Source organism: Dermacentor albipictus, chromosome 1 (assembly GCF_038994185.2).
Source record: "Dermacentor albipictus isolate Rhodes 1998 colony chromosome 1, USDA_Dalb.pri_finalv2, whole genome shotgun sequence".
Lineage (NCBI taxonomy): Eukaryota > Metazoa > Arthropoda > Arachnida > Ixodida > Ixodidae > Dermacentor > Dermacentor albipictus.
In genome coordinates, this window is record NC_091821.1 from 324,242,892 (window position 1) to 324,263,272 (window position 20,381).

General features: G+C 51.3%; 1 protein-coding gene across 4 annotated transcripts in view; it reads left to right on the top strand.

The window, feature by feature from the left end:
• Nucleotides 1-20,381, top strand: part of Ndae1 (Na[+]-driven anion exchanger 1) — a 248,863-nt gene that overhangs the window by 73,323 nt on the left and 155,159 nt on the right. Inside the window, exon 1 of one of the 4 annotated variants that reach the window (XM_065453183.2) lies at nt 2,706-2,886. The exons of 2 other annotated variants lie outside the window; for them this stretch is intronic. The gene's annotated coding sequence lies outside the window, so the exon portion shown is untranslated. Of the gene's footprint in view, nt 1-2,705; nt 2,887-20,381 lie in introns of those variants that run through there. One more of the 4 variants, XM_065453182.2, reaches the window with a different exon arrangement.

The following is a 20,381-nucleotide window of genomic DNA, read 5'->3' on the forward strand; positions in this document are numbered from 1 at the left end:
TCCCTTTAGCCCTTTCCCCAGCACAGGGTAGCCAGCCGGCACTTACACTGGCTAACCTCCCTGCCTTTCTTCTCTTTTGTCTCCTCGTTGCCGTGAGAGGAGGCACAAACCAAAAGGCATTACGTGACTGTCGCACATTAATTTCAACTTCATTTTCGTGCTACATTACTGTTCATGAATGAATTAAATTGCGTTTGCAAATAAGTAAACCCTCGACCGCGGAACTTTCGTCGACTTTCAGTAACAGTCACTGGAACAAAAAACCCGCCGTGGTTGCTCAGTGGCTGTGGTGCTGGGCTGCTAAGCACGAGGTCGCGGGATCCAATCCCGGCCACGGCGGCCACATTTCGAAGGGGGTGAGAGAGAGAGAGAGAAAACAAGGGTAGGAAAGGCAGGGAGGTCAACCAGAACAGCATCCGGTTTGCTACCCTACACTGGGGGTGTGGGAAAGGGGAATAGAAAGCGGAAGAAAGGGAGAGAGTAAACACTGAGTACGTGTGGTGTGGGAAGGACACCATACACAAGGACACTATAAACGGTCTGCTAAGCCCGTGCACTTCAAGTGCTGCACTAGTGCACTAATCGCTTTTCGAGCCAGTGACGGGTGTGGCCACGGTCCGAGTATCTTTGACTCGGTGAAAGGTCTCGAGTCCAGTCTGCGTAAAGTTGCCCGCAGAGAGAGGCGTTGGACATCGTAGCGAGGGCAGGTACACAATAGGTGCTCGATGGTCTCCTCGCACCCACAGGAGTCGCACATCGGGCTCTCGGCCATTCCCATACGGTAGGAGTATGCGTTCATAAACGCCACTCCCAGCCACAAACGGTGGTGAAATACGAAAACACCCGTGTACTTAGATTTAGGTGCACGTTAAAGAACGCCAGGTGGTCTAAATTTCCGGAGTCCCATACTACGGCGTGCCTCATAATTCGAAAGCGGTTTTCGCATGTAAAACCCCACAACTTTATAACTGGAACAAAATAAAGAAGAAGAAAAAAAAAGCTTGCAATGCTCAAACGTACAGTGAAATTCGCAACGCCCTGTTTACGTCGTCGGTGCAGCTGTTTTGACGTGAATGAAAAAAAAAAGACATCTGCTTTCGCGCGCTGAGGAAACGCAAATATCATGTTCAAAGAAAACCGCCGAGGTGGTGTAGTGACTACTGCGTTGCGCTGCTAAGCTCGAAGTCGCGGGATCGAATCCCGGCCGCGGCGGCTGCATTTCGATGGGGGCGAAACGCAAAACGCCCGTTTATTGTGCATGGGGTGCACATTAAAGAACCCCAGGTTGTCGAAATTAATGCGGAGTTTCCCACTACGCCGTGCTTCATAATCCTATCGTGGTTTTGGCACATGATGCCCCAGAATTTCATTTTGTGTTTAGCAAAATTTATGTGAACGATGTCGAGCCAGTCTCGGTGAGCACGTGCCTTCTGACTCGACCTAGTCGCGACGAGTTCATGTAAACGAAGCTAAACACTACCAGTCTAAATTATGGTAGAGAGTGAGGGCGATAACTTGTCCACAGGAAAGGCAGAGGGGTGCCCTAGGGAGGCCTTTGTCAGGCGAATTCTGAAGGAACGACATCCTCGTGAAGCCTGCTTAGCTGTTGAGAAATCAGTTGAGAGCGTAGGTTCTAGGAAGCGACGATAAGGGATTGCCCATACATAGCGCTCTCGCAGAGAGAACGCGTAGGTAGAATGCCATCGTCGCTTTCGTACTACGCGTAATCGCGTCGTGGTGCAATATGGAAAGGCGGCTGCAATACGTCTTGCTGCCTATATTACAGCGCGATAATGTGAGTGCAATAGTTGGGAATCAAATGGGAAATAGCGGAGCCAGGAGACGTATAGGAAGCCTGGCATTTATGTGACCTGCAGGTGCATGTGTTGTCTTGCATTAGAATCTATCTATCTATCTATCTATCTATCTATCTATCTATCTATCTATCTATCTATCTATCTATCTATCTATCTATCTATCTATCTATCTATCTATCTATCTATCTATCTATCTATCTATCTATCTATCTATCTATCTATCTATCTATCTATCTATCTATCTATCTATCTATCTATCTATCTATCTATCTATCTATCTATCTATCTATCTATCTATCTATCTATCTATCTATCTATCTATCTATCTATCTATCTATCTATCTATCTATCTATCTATCTATCTATCTATCTATCTATCTATCTATCTATCTATCTATCTATCTATCTATCTATCTATCTATCTAATCTTATCTGATGAGGGGCTCGTCGTCGGTGTGTTCGCTAAGCTGCAGCCTATCTCGGCACACGGAACTGAAACACGCCGCGAGTTCGTCAGCACTCGTCGAAGGAAATCGGCCCTCTCTTACAACTGCGCGGTTCCGCTGCCCGCTGACGCCACGTTGTATGCATTTTATCAGGTGGAAGGGGGGGAGGGGGTCTCCTTACGGCAGAAGGTTGCACGATTTAGTTACTCAAGCGCGCCTCGCACACGAGCCAGCTAGCTTATCTTCGCGCCTTTCATTACGTGCCAGGCACTTTTCGCTCGGCGAAGATAAACGCGCCGCGTCACGTCACCGCTTCCGTCGTCTAAGCGTTAACTGGGAGAGCCCTCCGAAGAAGGCGCGGGGCGCCTCCCAATGACTCCCCCTTCCTACTCTTTTTGACTAGGCGTTCAAACCGCCGCCGTTGTCGACGTCGCCGGCCAGTTCGCGTCGCGCCACACGGCAGCTGTCACGCCGTTGTCCCTCCCGGACCGGAGAGCGAGGGAAGGAGCGTGAAGAACGTTTTGCGTCTCGCCAAGAACACGCGACGAGTGAGAAGCCAGCCCTGCTTCGACCGCGGTGTGTAGTGGTTTTCCCGGCGCCGCTGTTCGCTCGCCAGTTAGTGAGTATGTATACTCGAACCCTTCTACATTTTTCTCGGACGCTTTCTCGAGCATGCGCGCTACTGTGCTCCTGTCTTGTCCTATAGTTATGTCTTTCCGCCCTTGTTGAATTTCACGCGGTACATTACTTATTGAGCGTCCCAGAAGCTTACGAGGAAGTGGTCCTTTTACGCCCAGTTCGCGCAGTTTAGCGAGCCTTTGTCGACCTTGCCGAATATCGAGTGGCAGATGGAGCGAGAAATTCGGATGATTAAATAAAAAAACTTCAAAAGAAAGATAAAAAAACGTGTAACGAGAGGTGGAACGGGAACTGATGTTTGTGACATAACGTGATAGAAAATAATGTAGTTTGGATTGAAGAGCAAAAACGTGTATCTGATATATTCTACTTTGACATTAAGGGGAAGCAGTGGCGTTGTAGAGGTCACGTATAATGTGTGGAACACAGAATAACCTGTCGTCTGTTAGTATGAAAGAAAAATGATTGTCAAAAGTTAGGAAACACACTAAAGCATTCGAAAGTGGATGAAGATTTAACGGCGGGGCGAGATTAGGACGCTTTCAGTTGTAGGATCGTGTCGGCCGACTCAGGACAGGGATAACTTAAGATCGATAGAACATGTTTCCTTCCTGCCGTGGAGTTGAATATGTGCTTACGGCGACGACAAGGGTCATGTGTAGTAAACGAACGCTAGATTCCGTGAGCTTCGTGCCCGTACTTGTGGTTCCGAAACACCGTGCGATAACTGGTAACTCGTCGCGTGCGGTTTCCTTCGATAGTCTGTCGTTTCCGCCGAAAATCGAGTGGCGAAAGGAGCAAGCTTTCGAGAGCCTGCTGAAGGATACGGTATAGGGTCATTGAGCTGTTTGTCGTGGCGCGCCTCAAGGATCGTGTGATAACTGTTAGCTGTATACAGCCTACGTTTACAACACAACGATCTTAACCCTGGTGTCAACTTCCTAGACGTTCGTGCACGATGCGGTGATAAGGCTTGTTGGTTTCGCGCTCCTGTGCGGAAAAAAACTTTGAGGCGTGGGTGCTTATGCAAGGCTGGGCTTTGACCTCCCAAACGCAACACAGAGACAGTGGAGTGCGGAAACCCGTTTATCTCCATTGCGGACTGCTTCTGTGAAATACCATTCTCGTAGACTGCTCACGAAACGGCTCGGAAGCTGATGATAAATACATGGTTCACTCGGTGATTTCCAAGTTCAGGCTCTCGTAGCTCTTCCCTCAGTTATTATTAAGGGTGCTCGAACTCACGGAGTCTCCCGTAGTTACACGGCCGTCCCAAGAGAAGCGTAATTGGCCCACTCCTCCGGCACGTCATAGGACACGTATCCTCTCGCTGTGCGTGTAAACACCAGCCTAAACAATGGGTCGCCGAACTCGACTGAGTCGTATAGTAGCTCCGTGGCGTGTCCTCCCGAGGCCTCGAAAACGGGGTCTCGACCGCTCGTGATGTAAACAGGCGCCGCCGCTCCTGTCCGTTTGGCCCGCGGCAGCCGTGTAATGCGTTGACAGAAGCACTTCAGTCCGGCCAACACTGTTACTGTGGTCCGAAAGCACGTCCGCAAAGGAAGGCTATATACGTCGACGCAAACTGCAACATGCGTCCCATGCAGCATTCTACTTGCAACGCAGTGTTGTTTACAGAAGCGGCACGCTGGCGACGTTTCGTACTGGCATATCCGTATATCATAGACTGCACATATATGGCGTCGTGCCGCCTCAACTGACAGGGAAGACACCGAGGACATTGGGTAAATTTTGACACCCTGGGCTTCTTTAAACGCGCACCGAATGCTCTGTTCGCGAGCATGTTTGCATTCCGTTGCCTTAGGAATGAGACCGCCACGACCATGAAATTGACCCGCCACCTGTAGACCTATTGCTCAGCAGTAGAACGTATTAGCCGTTCAGCGAACGCGGCAGCCTTGTGCTGCAAGAAAACGTCCGCTCAACCTTCCAGTAATTTTAACGAGCAACCTTCTCTCCGTAACTCTGGGTTTGGTGTAAGTATGTAAAGGAAGTTTCTCGCTTAATGGACAACTTGGATAGCCATGAAGGTTCGCCTGTAGCATGCTACCATATGCCGATTAAAACTATGAAGTATGAAACGACGTCCGCAGAACACACGCCACTCCCGCCCAAGGCTTGTCACGGTACACTTGGTTCAGGCGATTGTATTTCACCAAATTTAAGAACTCCTTTACAGCGCATGGCGCGCAGGCGGGGTTGTTCTGTGGTCCAGTTATACTTGCGTCTCGTATAGTACATGGCGTAATGCGTGATCTATATCATGTTCACTGCATTAGCCTCGACCCCTCGGCTCTGCCGTGGCGATGCCACTGACGAAATTTAGGGCATACTAGCACTGGCTGCTCTAACCGCCTGGTACCGCAGATGTCATCTGCGGTACCAGGCAGGTAGAGCAGCGCAAGTGTCCGGCATTCCTTTGGCGGCATCCCCACCAGAGTGCCGCAGAAGAAGAGAGAGAGAAAGACGTTCTCGCCGGCCACATTCCTGGCTGCATCGTCCACCGGTGGGTCTTGAGAGGCCTTGAACGGTGCGCCAGCTCCTGGCGACGGCACGATCAATGCTCGATGTGGTTGGCACGTCTTGTCGTGAAACATCGATCATCTCCTACTTTTACAGCCTCTTGCGGCGTATGTCGTTTCTTTTACGTCACGTGGTAAGCGCACTATTGCACACGTTGCTGTTGATATAAATTGCGCGTCGACTGCTTGGAAATGTCTTCGCCACGACACAGAGCTTGTAAAGTTAACGCGAGCTCGTGTCTTTCTTGTGCTCTTCGCATATGCTAGGCAACGTACGAGTGGGAGTGGTGGTTGACAACCGCGCTTTACTCAATAAAATCCAGCGTCAAGTTTAACTTGACTTGCGGTCGCTGGCGGCATAGTACGGTGCACGTTCCCATCGGTGTTTCTCTGCTACAGACGTTTACTTAAGATACGATTCGATCAACAAACAAACAAGCAAACAAACAAACAAACAAACAAACAACTGCACGTCTCCCTTAAGACCGTTGACGTCCATCCGTGTGCGAAACGGAAGGGTCATCCTTCACCGACCCAAAATTCTGAAGCAGCGCTGTTGAGTTAGAACACCCGAACGGCAGCATTTTTCTGTGAACAGAAATTGTGCGTACTCCTCGTATATCGCGTTGCCGCTCGCACTCCCCGCGTCTGGTTGAAATCTGTGTGAGCAGTAAAAGCGAGGACGTACGTACGCACGTTTCCATCGTGAGCCGTTCTCCCATATCTCGTGCGCAAGGTCTTCCGAACAGCGCTTCATCGATACGATGCATGGAACTTCTTTCTCAGGGTTGTCAACCAGACGAATGTAGACGAATGCCCTACGCGTTTAGCTCCTCTGTCACTCCCTCCAATCCAGTGATTCATTATTCGGCGTGAGACTGTATACGTTCGCCTGCGCCATAAGCGGCGGCCTTAACGCGACACAACAATCCCGTCTCGCGGCCCCGCGCGGATGATCGTCCTTGGTTGCCATGGTGAATGGAGACTCGTCTTTGACAGGTCGCGCGCCACGATCGCTCGCGTTCTGCACCCCCGTCCCTTTCCCGTCGGCCCCTGCGGCTGCCGTGATCCCGCGCCTGGCGACGCGAACGCTGCCCCCGGCGGTGCGCCGCCGTCGAAGGGCACTTGGCCGCATTGACTCGTCACAAATGGTGGTTGGGTTCGCGTCGCGGTGGCCTTCGAACCGTTTACCGAGATAGCCTCGAATGTGTGTCGATCCGGTTTCGCCGCCCGCTTCCGTCCCCCCCACCTGGCCCTCCCTCCGTCTCGCCTCTGGGGCTTTTCTTTTTTTCTTCCTTTCTCTCGCCTTTTCAACTAAACCAATTTCTTGTTTCTGCCTCGTCCTTCTTCCGCACCGCGATCCTAAAAGCATGGCTTAGTGGCGTCTCTCCCTCCTGACTGGCTTGATTTGTTTGCCTCCAGCGAACGCGTAGCACGGAAATTCTCATTACTTCGTAGTCGATCGGAGAGAGCGTATAGTTGCCCCCCGTGCGGGGCTGTGCCATCCTGATTTGTTGCACGGCTGAGGCCAGTAACGGAAGTGCTTGCCTCCGAAGTGTGTTTTTATTATCATTATTATTGTATGGCATCTAGGATAATGGCTGTCGCCTTCAATTGGCGCTGGCTACTCTTTTTCACATAAAGATACGAAAAAAATAACCTAGACACATTTAAATTAGAAGTAAACTCCAAATCACAATAACACAAAGTCCAGTCACATAGGTGCACTAATGTAAAGAAAAGTCCGGTCACATAACTATACTAAAATCAGGGCGCATAAGAAAGCACGGATTAGATTCAAATGAAGGTACATAAATCCAGGCATAGAATTGACCAAAGTCGGGTTAATAATTTAAAAAAATATTGGCTGAAGGCTTAGCTTGGTTAAGCCTGGAAGATTGGCCCTTGGCTGCCCCTTGGTTCGGCTGATGGTGTGGACATGTGGACACCAGCGAGCGCCCTCTCTCGGTAGCGCCGCAGCAGCGGCGCGCAAGGCTTCGCCTCCACCATCGATGACGCGAGCTGGGGCCCCCGTCTCTCGGTCTGGCGTGACGTCACACCAGCGAGCGCCCTCTCTCGGTAGCGCCGCAGCAGCGGCGCGCAAGGCTTCGCCTCCACCATCGATGCCGCGAGCTGGAGCCCCGTCTCTCGGTCTGGCGTGACGTCACACCAGCGAGCGCCCTCTCTCGGTAGCGCCGCAGCAGCGGCGCGCAAGGCTTCGCCTCCACCATCGATGACGCGAGCTGGGGCCCCCGTCTCTCGGTCTGGCGTGACGTCACACCAGCGAGCGCCCTCTCTCGGTAGCGCCGCAGCAGCGGCGCGCAAGGCTTCGCCTCCACCATCGATGCCGCGAGCTGGGGCCCCCGTCTCTCGGTCTGGCGTGACGTCACACCAGCGAGCGCCCTCTCTCGGTAGCGCCGCAGCAGCGGCGCGCAAGGCTTCGCCTCCACCATCGATGACGCGAGCTGGGGCCCCCGTCTCTCGGTCTGGCGTGACGTCACACCAGCGAGCGCCCTCTCTCGGTAGCGCCGCAGCAGCGGCGCGCAAGGCTTCGCCTCCACCATCGATGCCGCGAGCTGGAGCCCCGTCTCTCGGTCTGGCGTGACGTCACAAGGTCACGTGACGCGCAGCTGTGTAAGGAGGCGCCACGACCACCGATGGGCCGAAAGTGCGAGCAGTATTGCTTTCGCAATAAAAGAAATCCCATAGAGTGAGCTTATCAGAGATAAATACTCCACTCAGTACTTTCCGAGAATATTTCTCGCTTCAGAAGAGGAAGAAGAGAAGAAGAGGAGCCGATACCATTATCAAGGACAGATGCCGCAAGAAAACTGCGAATGCTCAGCCGAGATATCACGTTCTCCTTGTGGAATGCAGGAAGTTTTCAAAACCGGCTGCACAACCTAGACTCTTCTCTACGCCTTTGCATTCCAGCTGGACTCTGCCGTCACGAAGGTATACCCTGCTTTGTCGAATATGGCTAGGGGTGGCGTTCGCCAATTCTTTTGTTTTCCAAATCGGACGGGCCGACGACGCCTCGTGTGATAATTGTGGTAACGAGGAGACTCTTCAGCACCTTCTCTGTGAGTGTCCTCGCTATAATTTACAGAGACGATCGCTCGCAAACGCGATAGGGCGCTTTGACCGGGGACCTCTAACAGAGGAAGTTATATTAAAATGCCGCCAACACAAGTCATCGCAGCATAGGGCGACGAGGGCACTGTTGCAGTATTTAAGGGCAAAGAGCGAGTCCGAAGCCGAAACATCCCTTCGGCGGTTCACTGGCTCCGATCAGTTACCTTCTATTCGACTAGGCGGTCAGCTACTTCACTTATCGTCATTTCTCCCGAAGAGATGGCGCAGCAGCGGCTGTCACGTGACTGCGGGAGGCACAGGCGCGATTGCCAGCGTGTGAAGACCGTTCTGTCAGCCCTACGTTACCAAGTTTCCGACGTGAAACTTTGTGCGTTGCAGCGCATCGTAGTATTGCGTACAGATTGGGACACGAGGACATAACGCGACCCGATAGGGTGCGACGTATGCATGCTTGTTGACATGGATATGGTTCTCTGTCTTCATGTTAAGAAGTCGGGGTTACATTAGGATAAGGTAGCCGCGATCAGCGTCCGTCGTTCAACCAACGTGTAACATGCATGTTGTCGACTCCTTCAGGCGCCGCATCTTCGCATCTGTCTGTATGCCCCGTTTGCCCCTATAAAATTTCACGCTGACGCTTTAATCGCGGTCAATGTGCACATATATGTCCCACATGATCGTAAGTTTGAGCGTCAATTTCGCATAGAACGAATTTCAACCGTGACTGCGGCATAGCAGTCTCGTGCATGGAATTTAAAGTAGACATCGGAAATGTATATGTTTTGATATAGCTGCCACTTGAAATGCTTGCGTATACAGCAGGCGGCCTTCTCTGAGCGATACTGTCGATGTCGAGGTCCACGAGTCTACAGCTCTGCAAGCTATACCTTGTTAGCAAACGGTATACCTTGTTAGTCGTTCTACCGGCGACACCGTATGTACGTGTGACCGGCCCGCGGAGTGTTGGCGTTGCGGCAAAACGAGGGCAGCTCTTGGCGGTGGCCCCCCCTGCGTCGTCGCAGCCGTTCTCCCTCCTTGGCCGTGGCCGCGTGGCGTCCTTCGGAACGCCCGGCGTCTTCGACGCTGCCGTTTCATTAAGGATTCCGGTCGTCGTCAAGCTGCTGTGCCGCCGGGAATCGAGGAACGTCGCCGCCGCCTGGCCGCTCATCCGATACGCGCGTGGGTGCGCAATATATTCGCATCTTCGTGCTGCCGTCATACAAAGAACGCTGACTAGCTTGCCCACTTTTCTCTTCTGATGCGCGTTATATCGCCGCCGCCGCGTGTAGTGTCTTCTTAACGGAACGTTCCAGCTTCGCTTATGAGTATGCCGGTCATGTAACAGATACAGCGCCGTCATCGATCGAGCGGATCCGCAGTGGCGGCCGTTTCCGGGCTCTCTCGTTACCCCACCGTGCGATAGTTTTTGATGCGAAAGCGTCAGACAGCCCATTGAGCGAAAAAGTCGGCGCCTGTTGTCTGTGGCAGCGAAGCGGCACCTAAGGTCCCGTTGACTGCGACGCCACGTCACGAGCGCGCCTCGATGGAGCAGAGCGGGCGAGAGGGAACGCCTGCAGCCGTTCTGCCTTAGCGCGCCAGGTGTTGCGTGAAGAGAGAAGGCTTCGCCGTGACTCATGTTGCCCTCGCTCTCGCTCTCGGAATCCGGCGTGCGGTCCGTATCTCTTTCTCTCACCCTTGCTAGGCTTAGCTGCTACGCGCGCCTGTGGGCATTGGTGGCTTGCTGCTGCTTCCTCGGTCTCTCGTTGCGCAAGACGTCGGTGTCAGTTGCTGCTGGTTGCTAGCTGCTGCCGGTTGCTAGTTCGGGCATCACTTACCGCCATGCTATATTATTCGCTGGACAGAACTCGAAGGACCGCTCAGCGGCGTTCAATGGGACATTAATGCTTTCGCATTCACAACTCATAAGTGCTTAGGTGTCCTCGAAGTTTTTCTTTTATTTTTACTTTTTTTACTGATATGAGTTCGTTCCTATATGGCGGGCGCGTCTGTTGGCAGGTTCGACTGTGGCGCTTTGGTGGACTGCTGGAACCGAATCTAAACTTATATTTTGTCCTTGCCTACGGTGCATGTGTTGTTCTCGGTTGATTGTCGGTCGACAGAGAGAGAAGAAAGCGCTTTCAGAAAGCTTTTGGGGTATCGGCTTCGATGTGACATATCTTAACATTGTATATTATGCCGCAACTTCAGCTTTTCTAATCTAGTTAAATCTGGTAAAGCGAGGAGATGCGGCTCTGCGGGCTGAAGCGCAGCTGGTTCAGCTCTCCGAAATGTTGTCCAAAATGGGGTTGGGCTTTCTGTACTGGCCAGTAATGGACCCCGTGTTTACCTCAGTTTTATCCCAGTCCGGAAAGGGTTGTACGAGTTCTGTAATATATCGCTTTACGCGAAGTCTCGTCTCCTTCGATTCACTGGCAAACATTGGGTCCCTTTCACCACGTGACTTATCCCTTGACGGTACAGCCACATGGTAACGCTATGTGCGTATCAAGTACTGGAAGAAAATGAATTAGAGTTTTTTTGGCCAAATCGTCATCCAGCTTGCATAATAGAGCTTGGGTAAGCGACCTGAGGTTTTTATGCGAAGCATATTACGAGGGCTCAACCCAGCTCCTCAGGCGCGGCGGTGACCATGAAATCACGTGACACCGTGACGTCACGACAGAGGAGAAGTGGCTTTGGCTCAACTCTTGCAAGACGGGCTGGGTGGGAATCGAACCAGGGTCTCCGGAGTGTGGGACGGAGACGCTACCACTGAGCCACGAGTACAACGCTTCAAAGCGGTACAAAAGCGCCTCTAGTGAATGCGGTGTTGCCTTAGAAACGCGCTGTTTCTAAGGCGTGCGTCTCTTGCTCAGGCGCACATTTCGTTGCCGCGCCGAACGCTGCTTTGCTCGACGCTCACCGCGTCCAATGCGGGGCGCGTAGTCGCTGCCCTGTAGCCCATTGTCTTACACCCCTTGGCGGGTCGACGGGAACGCTGTCGCGTTCCACTCTTGAAGGCGAAGAAGTAATGCATGAGTTGTTTCTTCGTCTAGCCGAACCAAATATAGCCAAGCAACAGCAGTTCACCAGGCTAAACAGTGGTTCAACAACTAAAATAAAGGCTAGTATGCTTCGCATCCTGGGCTTAACCTTACCTAAGCCACAGCCATTTTTTGTTATCATAAGAAGCTTACGGTTTCTCTAGGTAGTAGGCGAAGGGAACGCGGAAAATGTGTGTTGTTTGCGTGTGTCGCGGGTGGGCTGCAGTATCTTATCACCGGCACCAACGTGTGCCGCCGGTGATATGATACTGGTTGTCGTAGCTGCTAACATTTCCATATCTCAATGCAGTCTTGCGCGGAGTCGCTATTCTTCGCGTTATCTCCGTGATCGCGCGTGAGCGCATGCTGCCGTCGGAAAAGAATCACTAGCGTGCTTCAGTTCCTTCTTGTTCGTCGTTTTGATGATTTCAACGAAAAGGAAAAAGAATGAGCATTTGTAGACCTCGGATTTGTATATGGTTTCTCGAACCATGTGTCATTGTCTAGAGCTGTTTGCGGGAGAGAGAGAGGAGACGACTTCGCTCGAGGAAAAATTCGCAGATCCGCGAGGCACGCGGCCCTCACTGTTTTGTCAGTCGGAGGAAAAATTATGCCTCGCGCGCTTCGGGCGCCCGTGTGGTGCGTGGCGGCTGGCTTCCTTGTTTTAGGGTTACTTTGTGATCGCATTTCCATTTTCTCTCTCCACATTGACTTAACAAGGCAGGACGACTGTCGGCGGTATTTGCGAAGCTAAACACACCTCTCCTTTTTCTGTATCGAGACCACGCAGTATACATTGGAGCAGTTCAAGCCGCGCATGCGTGTGTGTGTCGGGGGCGAGGGGGAAGGGAGGAGGTGAATGCGTGCGTGCGTGTCCAGGTTAGTCCCTGCCAAACTTAACCAGTTCTCAATCTCTCGTGATCAAGTCCGCTTTCGGAGTCACATCATCAAAAGAGAAAACAGGTGTGGTCTATGAAGAAAAGTGCCAGCTCAGAAAACCGGTATATACAACAACAAAACGACAAAGTGGCACACCCGTCAGTAGGGGCAGCAAAGACACATTTTGACACAGATAAACGCCTCTTACGCTAATGAATATGCAAGCATATATTACTTGTCTCCTTGATAGGCAGGCTGACATGTTCTCTACCGTCTCTCACACTGGCGCCAAGCATGTTTTACCGGCAGCGAGCTCGCGTTGTAAATTGCTGCGCGTCATAGACGTGCGATTGCGACGCACTTCTATAACCGACGCCACTAGATTTTAGTATAATGGTGATGTTATCTTGGCGCGTGGTGCGCGTTCTGGTGAAAGCCGTATACAAATAGAGTGCCGCGCCATGTGATCTGGCGGATACGTGGCTACATGGCCACGAGACATATCCTGCTTGCTCGCTCTGTTTTCTTCTTTGTACCTGTATTGACGGATGAGGGCTCAACCACACGCTAATAAGGTACGAACGATTATTGAAACCATTAGTAATTTACGGGAACAGGCACCGTGTAACGGAGGGATCCACATCAGGTTCGTACACCTGGGGTTCTTTAGTATATGCCAGTACAGTTCAGCCCTCATTTTACTAAACCTGATTCTACGAATTTCTCGATTTTACGAAAAAATATTCGAATTCCCCAAATGTCTTTATTGGGTATAATCTATTTTCCCATTCGATCTTACGAAGAAAAATTGACCATCGCTCCCGATTTTACGAAGCCGGCGCGAATATAATAGATGGAAAAGCAACTCAACGTGCTGCAGGGATACTCGATTGCTTCGGACCTGCTGGTCTCGGAATGCGCCACGAGGAAGCTAGGTACGAGCATGCCCATCCCGAGGAGCAGGTCGGCTTCCAGCTCCTGGCAACAGCTGAACCGCCTTGACATTAGAGAGCTTTAGTTTAGGGGACGCACGCGGCTTGCGTACGCAAGAACTAGGGGCCACGGTACTGCGCATGTGCAGACCCCTACTTCTAGGTCTGCGCATGCGTAGTACCGACGCAAGCCGCTTGCGTCCCCTAAACTAAAGCTCTCTAACGTCCCGCCAGGCGTGGACTTCGCCGACTACACAAACGTTGACGCCCGCATATATGCATGGACGCAACAGAAAATTCGGATGACGAGGACCTTGTCAGGCTTGTTGCCGACGCAGAACAAATGTCAGAAGGTGATGGCAGGGATGCTGCAACGCCATGGACGCCGTCGACCTCCCGCGATTCGCTGGGTCTCAAGATGGGAGTGGAAAGGCGCCATCGCTCTCGCGAGCTACGAGAGCTGCGTGACGCCCTTGTCGAATAGCCGTGGGCGCGCCGAAATAACAGGCTTCCTCGCTACAGAAGTAAACTGGCCGTTTCACCTACGCATTCTCGTATTTTTCGATTTTACGAGATTCTCGATTTTGCGATGGTTCTCGCATTCCGCCACCGTTGCACTGTCGCAGCCCTAACCGTTACTCGAACCAGCTACCTTGCGTGCAGCCTCAGGACCGCTCAGCCACCACGTAAGGCATGTATAAGATACAGAGAAACCACGGAGAGCCTATAGCCAGCGCACGTAATCGGGCTTCCAAACAACAAAACCCTCATACCCATCGCAAAATAAGATAAGAGATAGACCACAGCGTCCGGCGTACACCAACACGTTCGTTACCAAGAGACATCGGAAATCCACCACAGTTCTGAACGATGAGCGTCCGCTGAACACGGACGCTCGTGTCGGCTTCTTTCTGATGACGTGCGTATACGTGAGCTTCGTTCTTTGGATGCAAAGTTGCCGAAATCCAGAGGCGCGATCGCGAAGTGAAGTAATTTCTTTGTTTATTTCGCAGGCTTTATTCACAGCCCGGAAAAAAGAAATACACATAAGTTAACATCATCGAAACTACTTCGGTAAATGTGTTTGAGGGCATTCTACAACTTTTGCGAGCAACTTTAATTATGTCCTGTAACGAATACTTAGTATTTAGCAATATTAAACATAACTAGCTTATAGCATGTCAATAAATTGAGCAACTCGAGGCTGCTTTAGACAATTTACTATTGATTTCATTTGCTTAGATGTATCACTTCATGTTCAATATCTGGTTGAAGTTAAGCGAAACACCCGATAATTTTTAAAATTTTTTTGATAACGAGGGTTTTTTAGAAAGGAAGTTGTGGTGTGGGGAAAGGGAAGAAACTCGCACACACAGACACGCTCATTTCGCTCTCGTTCTCATTCCATCCGTTAGCGACTATAATCGAATGGAAGGTTGACAAACTTGCAGCCTTCATTGCCCAATCGACGAAACTCGTGCCAGTGGGCGTTGTCCGTAGCATGCGCATTCGTGAGCTGCTCTTTTGCCTACTTGCTGCACACAAGCGCCGACGAAACTGACTGCAGGGCCGTCGCACATTCGGGACCGTCGCAGTTTCGTGCGGTCCGCACCGCGTCTGCCGGCCGTGAAAAAGGGGAGCGAACTTGACCGCCCGGTCTCCTCCGCTGCCCGGTCGGCGTGTGTGTCGCGCAGGGGCGGCCCATTACCTCGACGTGTTTGCCGTGTTCGGTGGCTCGAGCGTTCCGCGTCACGCCAGCAGGCGCCTCGTCGTCCATCGACGGGGCCGGAAGGCCCGCCACAAGGTCCGCAAACGTCGTCAGGCGCGCGCGTGGTCTTCTTGTCCGCACAGCTGCGTTGTGTACACACGCGTGCACCGGACCTCCCAAACAGTCGCATGCCTGCGCCTGCTTGCACAGCGGGCAGTGTATAGCCTTCCACACACTCCCTCCAGGCACTTTACTACTATTGCGCCTCCCCCCCCCCCCCCTACCTCGCTGGTGGCCAGCGGCGGCAGCCACGCGCTGTGCTCTCACCTGCCGGCGTTTCGAGCATCGCCGGCGCTTTCTCTTTCCTAACCCCCGCTGATGGTCAGATGCGAATTGATAGCGTGATTTCCCGCACGACGTTACAGCTCCCCTGCAGACTGTCCTTCTGGGGGAGTCCTCTTCTGTTTGGCGAGCGGCGGCGTTCTTCTCTGCGCTCACGCACTTGGTAGGCGTCGTCTGCTCGGTAGGTACACACGACGCCGTAAGCACGCGGATAGTTTTGTTTATTTCCTTTTGGATTGTGTCTCTCCCTTTCTTTTTTCTTGCGATCAACAGCCGTTTAAGTACGATTAGGAAGTCGATTAGGGTTGCGATAGTGCGACCAGATTGGCTACGGGTCTAGCACTACCATTTGTCAAAGCACTTTCGGATTTCATTTTATGCAGCATTGCGGCTTCATCCTGTCTTTTCTTTTTTTTTTGGCCCGTGTAGTGAGCTTCTCCAACGCCGCTTTGTAAACAAAGAAACCATGCATGCTACACGAAGCATAAGTTTGTGTGGCGGCACGCGGATGCTGCGAAGCGTGTGCTTCTGCGTGTATGAATCCGCAGGAAATGTGTATTCGGAGTTAGCGTCGTCTTATGCTATGGTGGCCAGCCTGGTTTGATACAGCGTTGACCACGCAACTTTTTTTCTATGTCTCTCTGTAGGAAAATGTGAGAAGGGATTTAAGTAAGCCAGGGTGACAGAGCCGTCCTCTAAATGAATGAGAGTACCGGAGCTCACGCACATTAAAACACTCATGAGGGCACTTCGACGAGTCGCCGAAGCTGGATGAGCCTGAAAAATAGTTGCAAGACCGTCAAGGGGAAAAAAAAGAACACCATGTCAGAAATAATAATAAACGCGCTCTATAGCGTTTGATTATTAATGACTGTGCGTCTTTGAGCGCAGAATAATCGATAACTATGACATCCTGACGCTGTGTACTTCCCGCGACCCGTTACATTTTTTTTTCTTTCATTTTCGGTTCCCGTGAACACCCAGACACTGCTGTTTGACTAATTTGTCAAAGCGCTGTCGGAGAGCGGGCCCCATTCGCTCTTTGACAGCTCTTCTCTTCCTCTCGGCGAACTTCGCTCTACAGCTGACGCGAGGCGTTTGTATATACCTTCGCATTTTATACACCATCATGTATAAACAACAAGCAGCAGCAGCAGCCCGCAGGCGTACCTTTCTGCAAGACGTGGCGGAATTGGTGTCCATATTCGCTTCATTTTCGTTGCCACGGCCAATGTCGTCACCTCTCTCTGATCAACACCTCGTCATCTGTGGACGCACACATCGTCCTTCGACGAAACCCTTTATTGGGCCGCCGTCATCCTCTTCCTGTTGCGGTTTGCGATAGTCACGAGGCTCACGTGTTCGTGGCAGAAGCGCTCGAAGCTAGAGGATTGCGTGCTTGGGCTTCGTCATGTGAAACCCCACAGGCCATAAGCGTGACTTCTCGGGTCGCTCTCTCGCCGCCCCTATATGCGTTCGCATACAAGGTCAGCTGCACGTCCGCGTAGTGATCGGCTCCCGTTTAGGCGAGAGTCGCGCGCTCGTGCGCGTTGATTAGTCGTGCAGGTGAAAATTTGTTTTCTCATCCACCTTTTCCCTTCGGCTATGCGCCGTCCTTGGTGGCACTCGACAAGCAGCCGAGGGCTACGCACACTACCAGTTCACATTTGTGGCGCGACGCCGGAGTCCCCTGCTGCGGGCTGTGCTTTCTTTTTCTTCTTCTTCTTCTTTTTTTTCTTTTTTTTTTACGAAGCGCTTCGCCGCATCTGGGGTTTGGACACCAGTGTGGGTACCACTCACGTGTGTTCCTGAACCTTTGAGCCACCGTTTATTTCCTTCCTGCCTGCGACTTCTCGACGCTGGGGACGCGACTGGGAACCTTTGTGGGGCAAACCAGCCGCAGAAGCGAGGCTGTCGATGCCTCAGAACGCGTAAGTTGTGCACGCGTGGTCAGCAGCAATAGGATGTGCACACGCGAAGTGTAGCGAACGGGCCGCGCTATTAGTCGCTGTACGCAGTGTGGGGCTCCACTGCTGCGCAGCGTCATTCAGTGGTAAAGCGAGCTTATAGGAGGAGTGTGCGCAAAGTTGTGAAAGCTGGCTGGATTTTTTTTTCCCCTCCGTAAGTTGTTACTGTATGAGATGTTGAAGCACAGTACACTCATTTGCCTACACCTAATGTCAGCGTGCTCCGATGAAAAATGAATTCAGTCTCACCGCCTGAAAGAAGATCGCTGCTTCTTTAAGTTCGATATTGACATCCCGGCATTGCATTCGTACTATTCCAAAGTTATGGAGAGGGATGTGAATTTCTATCGAAAGACACTCTCCTCCGGCCAGGACCAACAACAATTCATTTCCTCGTCGTCTTCTTTCGACAAATGAGGGGCGCACGTTGCTGAAGGCAAAGAATAGTTCCTGCGGAGATTTGTGACGTTGTTCGCAGCCTAATCACGAATGAGAAAGGTTGTGCGAAACTAGTGACGCGATGTATTTTACCGATGCGATGAGCAATCCGACGACTTGTTCGGGTGGCTCCTCTGATAGCTCCCTGCAGCTGTCGTCCGCGGAGAAAGAGCGTTCGCGCAGGCAACTCTCGTCCCATCGGGAATCGACGAAAGTCGCGCCTACCCTCCCTTCTCCACTGCTCTGGGTGCTCTCGGCGGAGGATAGGCGGAGGATAGCGTGCCTCGATGTCCTCCTCGCCAGCCGGAGCGGCGGGCGAGGAGGGCATCGAGGCCTACCCTAGCGGACGTGGAGCGGGGGAGCTTGTCGCGCGACATCTGCTGGGCGGGCTCGCAAGCCCTTCCAGTGTGGTTGGCTGAAATGCGGCCCACGCGGCGCCACTGTGCTGGCCTGTGCCGCAAACCCGCTTCTCTTGCCCTTTCTCCGATTCCTCTCCATCGCCGCGCTGAATGACGAAAAGCCGAGTGATGGTCACGTGGTGACGGTGTCGGCATCGGGCTTGTGTGCGTGACGTCAGTGCCTGGAAAACTACGCATCTCACGCCGAGCTGGCCATTTCGACAGTGCTCTCTCTTCTGACTTACGCTTTGACGGAAGATTACCCTCTGTTTCCAGAAGTGTATTTGGGGAATTGGCTTCCACAATGAAGTCAGATTTAGGTTGTGTCAATTGTTTGTTTTTGTAGAACGGAAAGTGACCATTCACGCACACACACATGCAGGTATTACGTGGGTACGCGTACACTGAGCTGTGTGTGTGTGTTACGATTATCTTGTCTAAGGCGGGCCAAGCTACGTACACAAGCTTTGAGAAACTCTAAATCACAATTCTCACACCTACAAGAGTTACACTTAGCAGGCACGGAAGTTGGGAAAGACGCATTTTAAGTTGAGGCTGTACAGTTAGTATGAAAATGCGAGAATTGCGTCATCGATGTTATCGTGACGTCATAACATAGACAAAATTTGCTGACGTCATGTAGCAATAGGGCTCCATGTGGTGCTGTGGCCCATCAAAATAAGAAGCAGAGCGTGCTGCGTGCCTTTTATCTGGCTGGCGCTTGCGTGTCAGTGATCACACTTGGCGCGATCTTATGGTGCGTTTTTCGCAGCGGCGACTTGCACAAATGCGAACTTCATATACACCGATTGCGGCAGCTGAGATTTTTGCATTTGGGAGTGCCTAGCGGAGGACTGAATTATTCTTGGCGATCAGACCAGGGCTTCGGTAAAAAGAAAGTTGAAAAAAAAAATGGAGTAATATTGTTGGAAATTTTCTATCGCAGTTTCTATTCCTTGCTGTGCCCATAACCATTCGAATGGCTGTCACGTGACTTAGTGATTTCTGTATTTAGTGTATGACAGCTGACTTTACGTTCTGGGGTGTCTTATATGACATGTGTTGTGATTTGTATTTATTGTACAAGAGCTGACTTTCTGTTCTAATGTTTGGTGAGTCGTCTCTTCTACATTTATGTGAGATGACCTCATTTTCAAATTTGTTTTTGATGTGATTTTTGCGGTGAACAGTTTTAGTGTATTGACGTCGCCGGAGCGTCCGACTTCTTCGTTGTTACCTTTCTTTTGTTAAGTGGCGGCTTGTGATGTCATATTTAGTATTCACTTGTTCTATGAGTAGCCGGTGCCGTCTAAAGATGCCAGCGTCTCCTGAATATGATATATTAAAAAAAAATCGCAAGCACATTCGCACCATGTCAAACAGCTTTACTGCATCTTGAGCTCCTGATGCATGTACCTCCTGTGTGCTGGAACTGAAACTGGCTCGTAGAAACAAGTACGATCAGGTGCGACTCCAGGATTTTTTCCATAGGGGGGGAGTTCGACATTCAGAGGGTTATTGATGTTGATGATGATTACACGTATGCTTACGATCAGTAACAATAAGAACGATAAGAATAATAAATTTATTCGCGTCCCAGTGGGCGTTCTAAAGGCGCATTTCTTTTTTAAACAAGAAGCAGCGGCATTGAAGTATGCCGCTTTACTTCTGCACTGGCCCCGACGCTACTGATTTCCTGAGGCATAGAGACAGCAATAGTGCAGCTCTGTGTCAGTTTTGCCTTCACACAAAAGGAACAAAAATATTTTAAAGTAAGCAGTCCGGCTGTGTACGCTTTGACAGTTACGGGCCAGTGCTAAATTCTTTTTTTTCTTTCTTTTTTTAAGTAAAGCGCATCTGAGGACCAACTTGTGACGTCAAGTGCACATAAATATTAATAGAACCTTGCGTAAAGCCTGGTAGCGATGCCGGACCTCCCAGCGAATTTGAATGCTATACCGTGTTAATACAGAACCACATTTATTGCTCTAGGGGTTGGTGGTTTAGTCCAAGGTCGACACAAACAGCAGCAGCTTATAAATTCATGCCGTGCACCTGAGACGAATAAGAATGACATTGCGTCGTTGTGTAGAAAGTTACGTCCCCGTGATAGGGAACCACAAATCGGCACT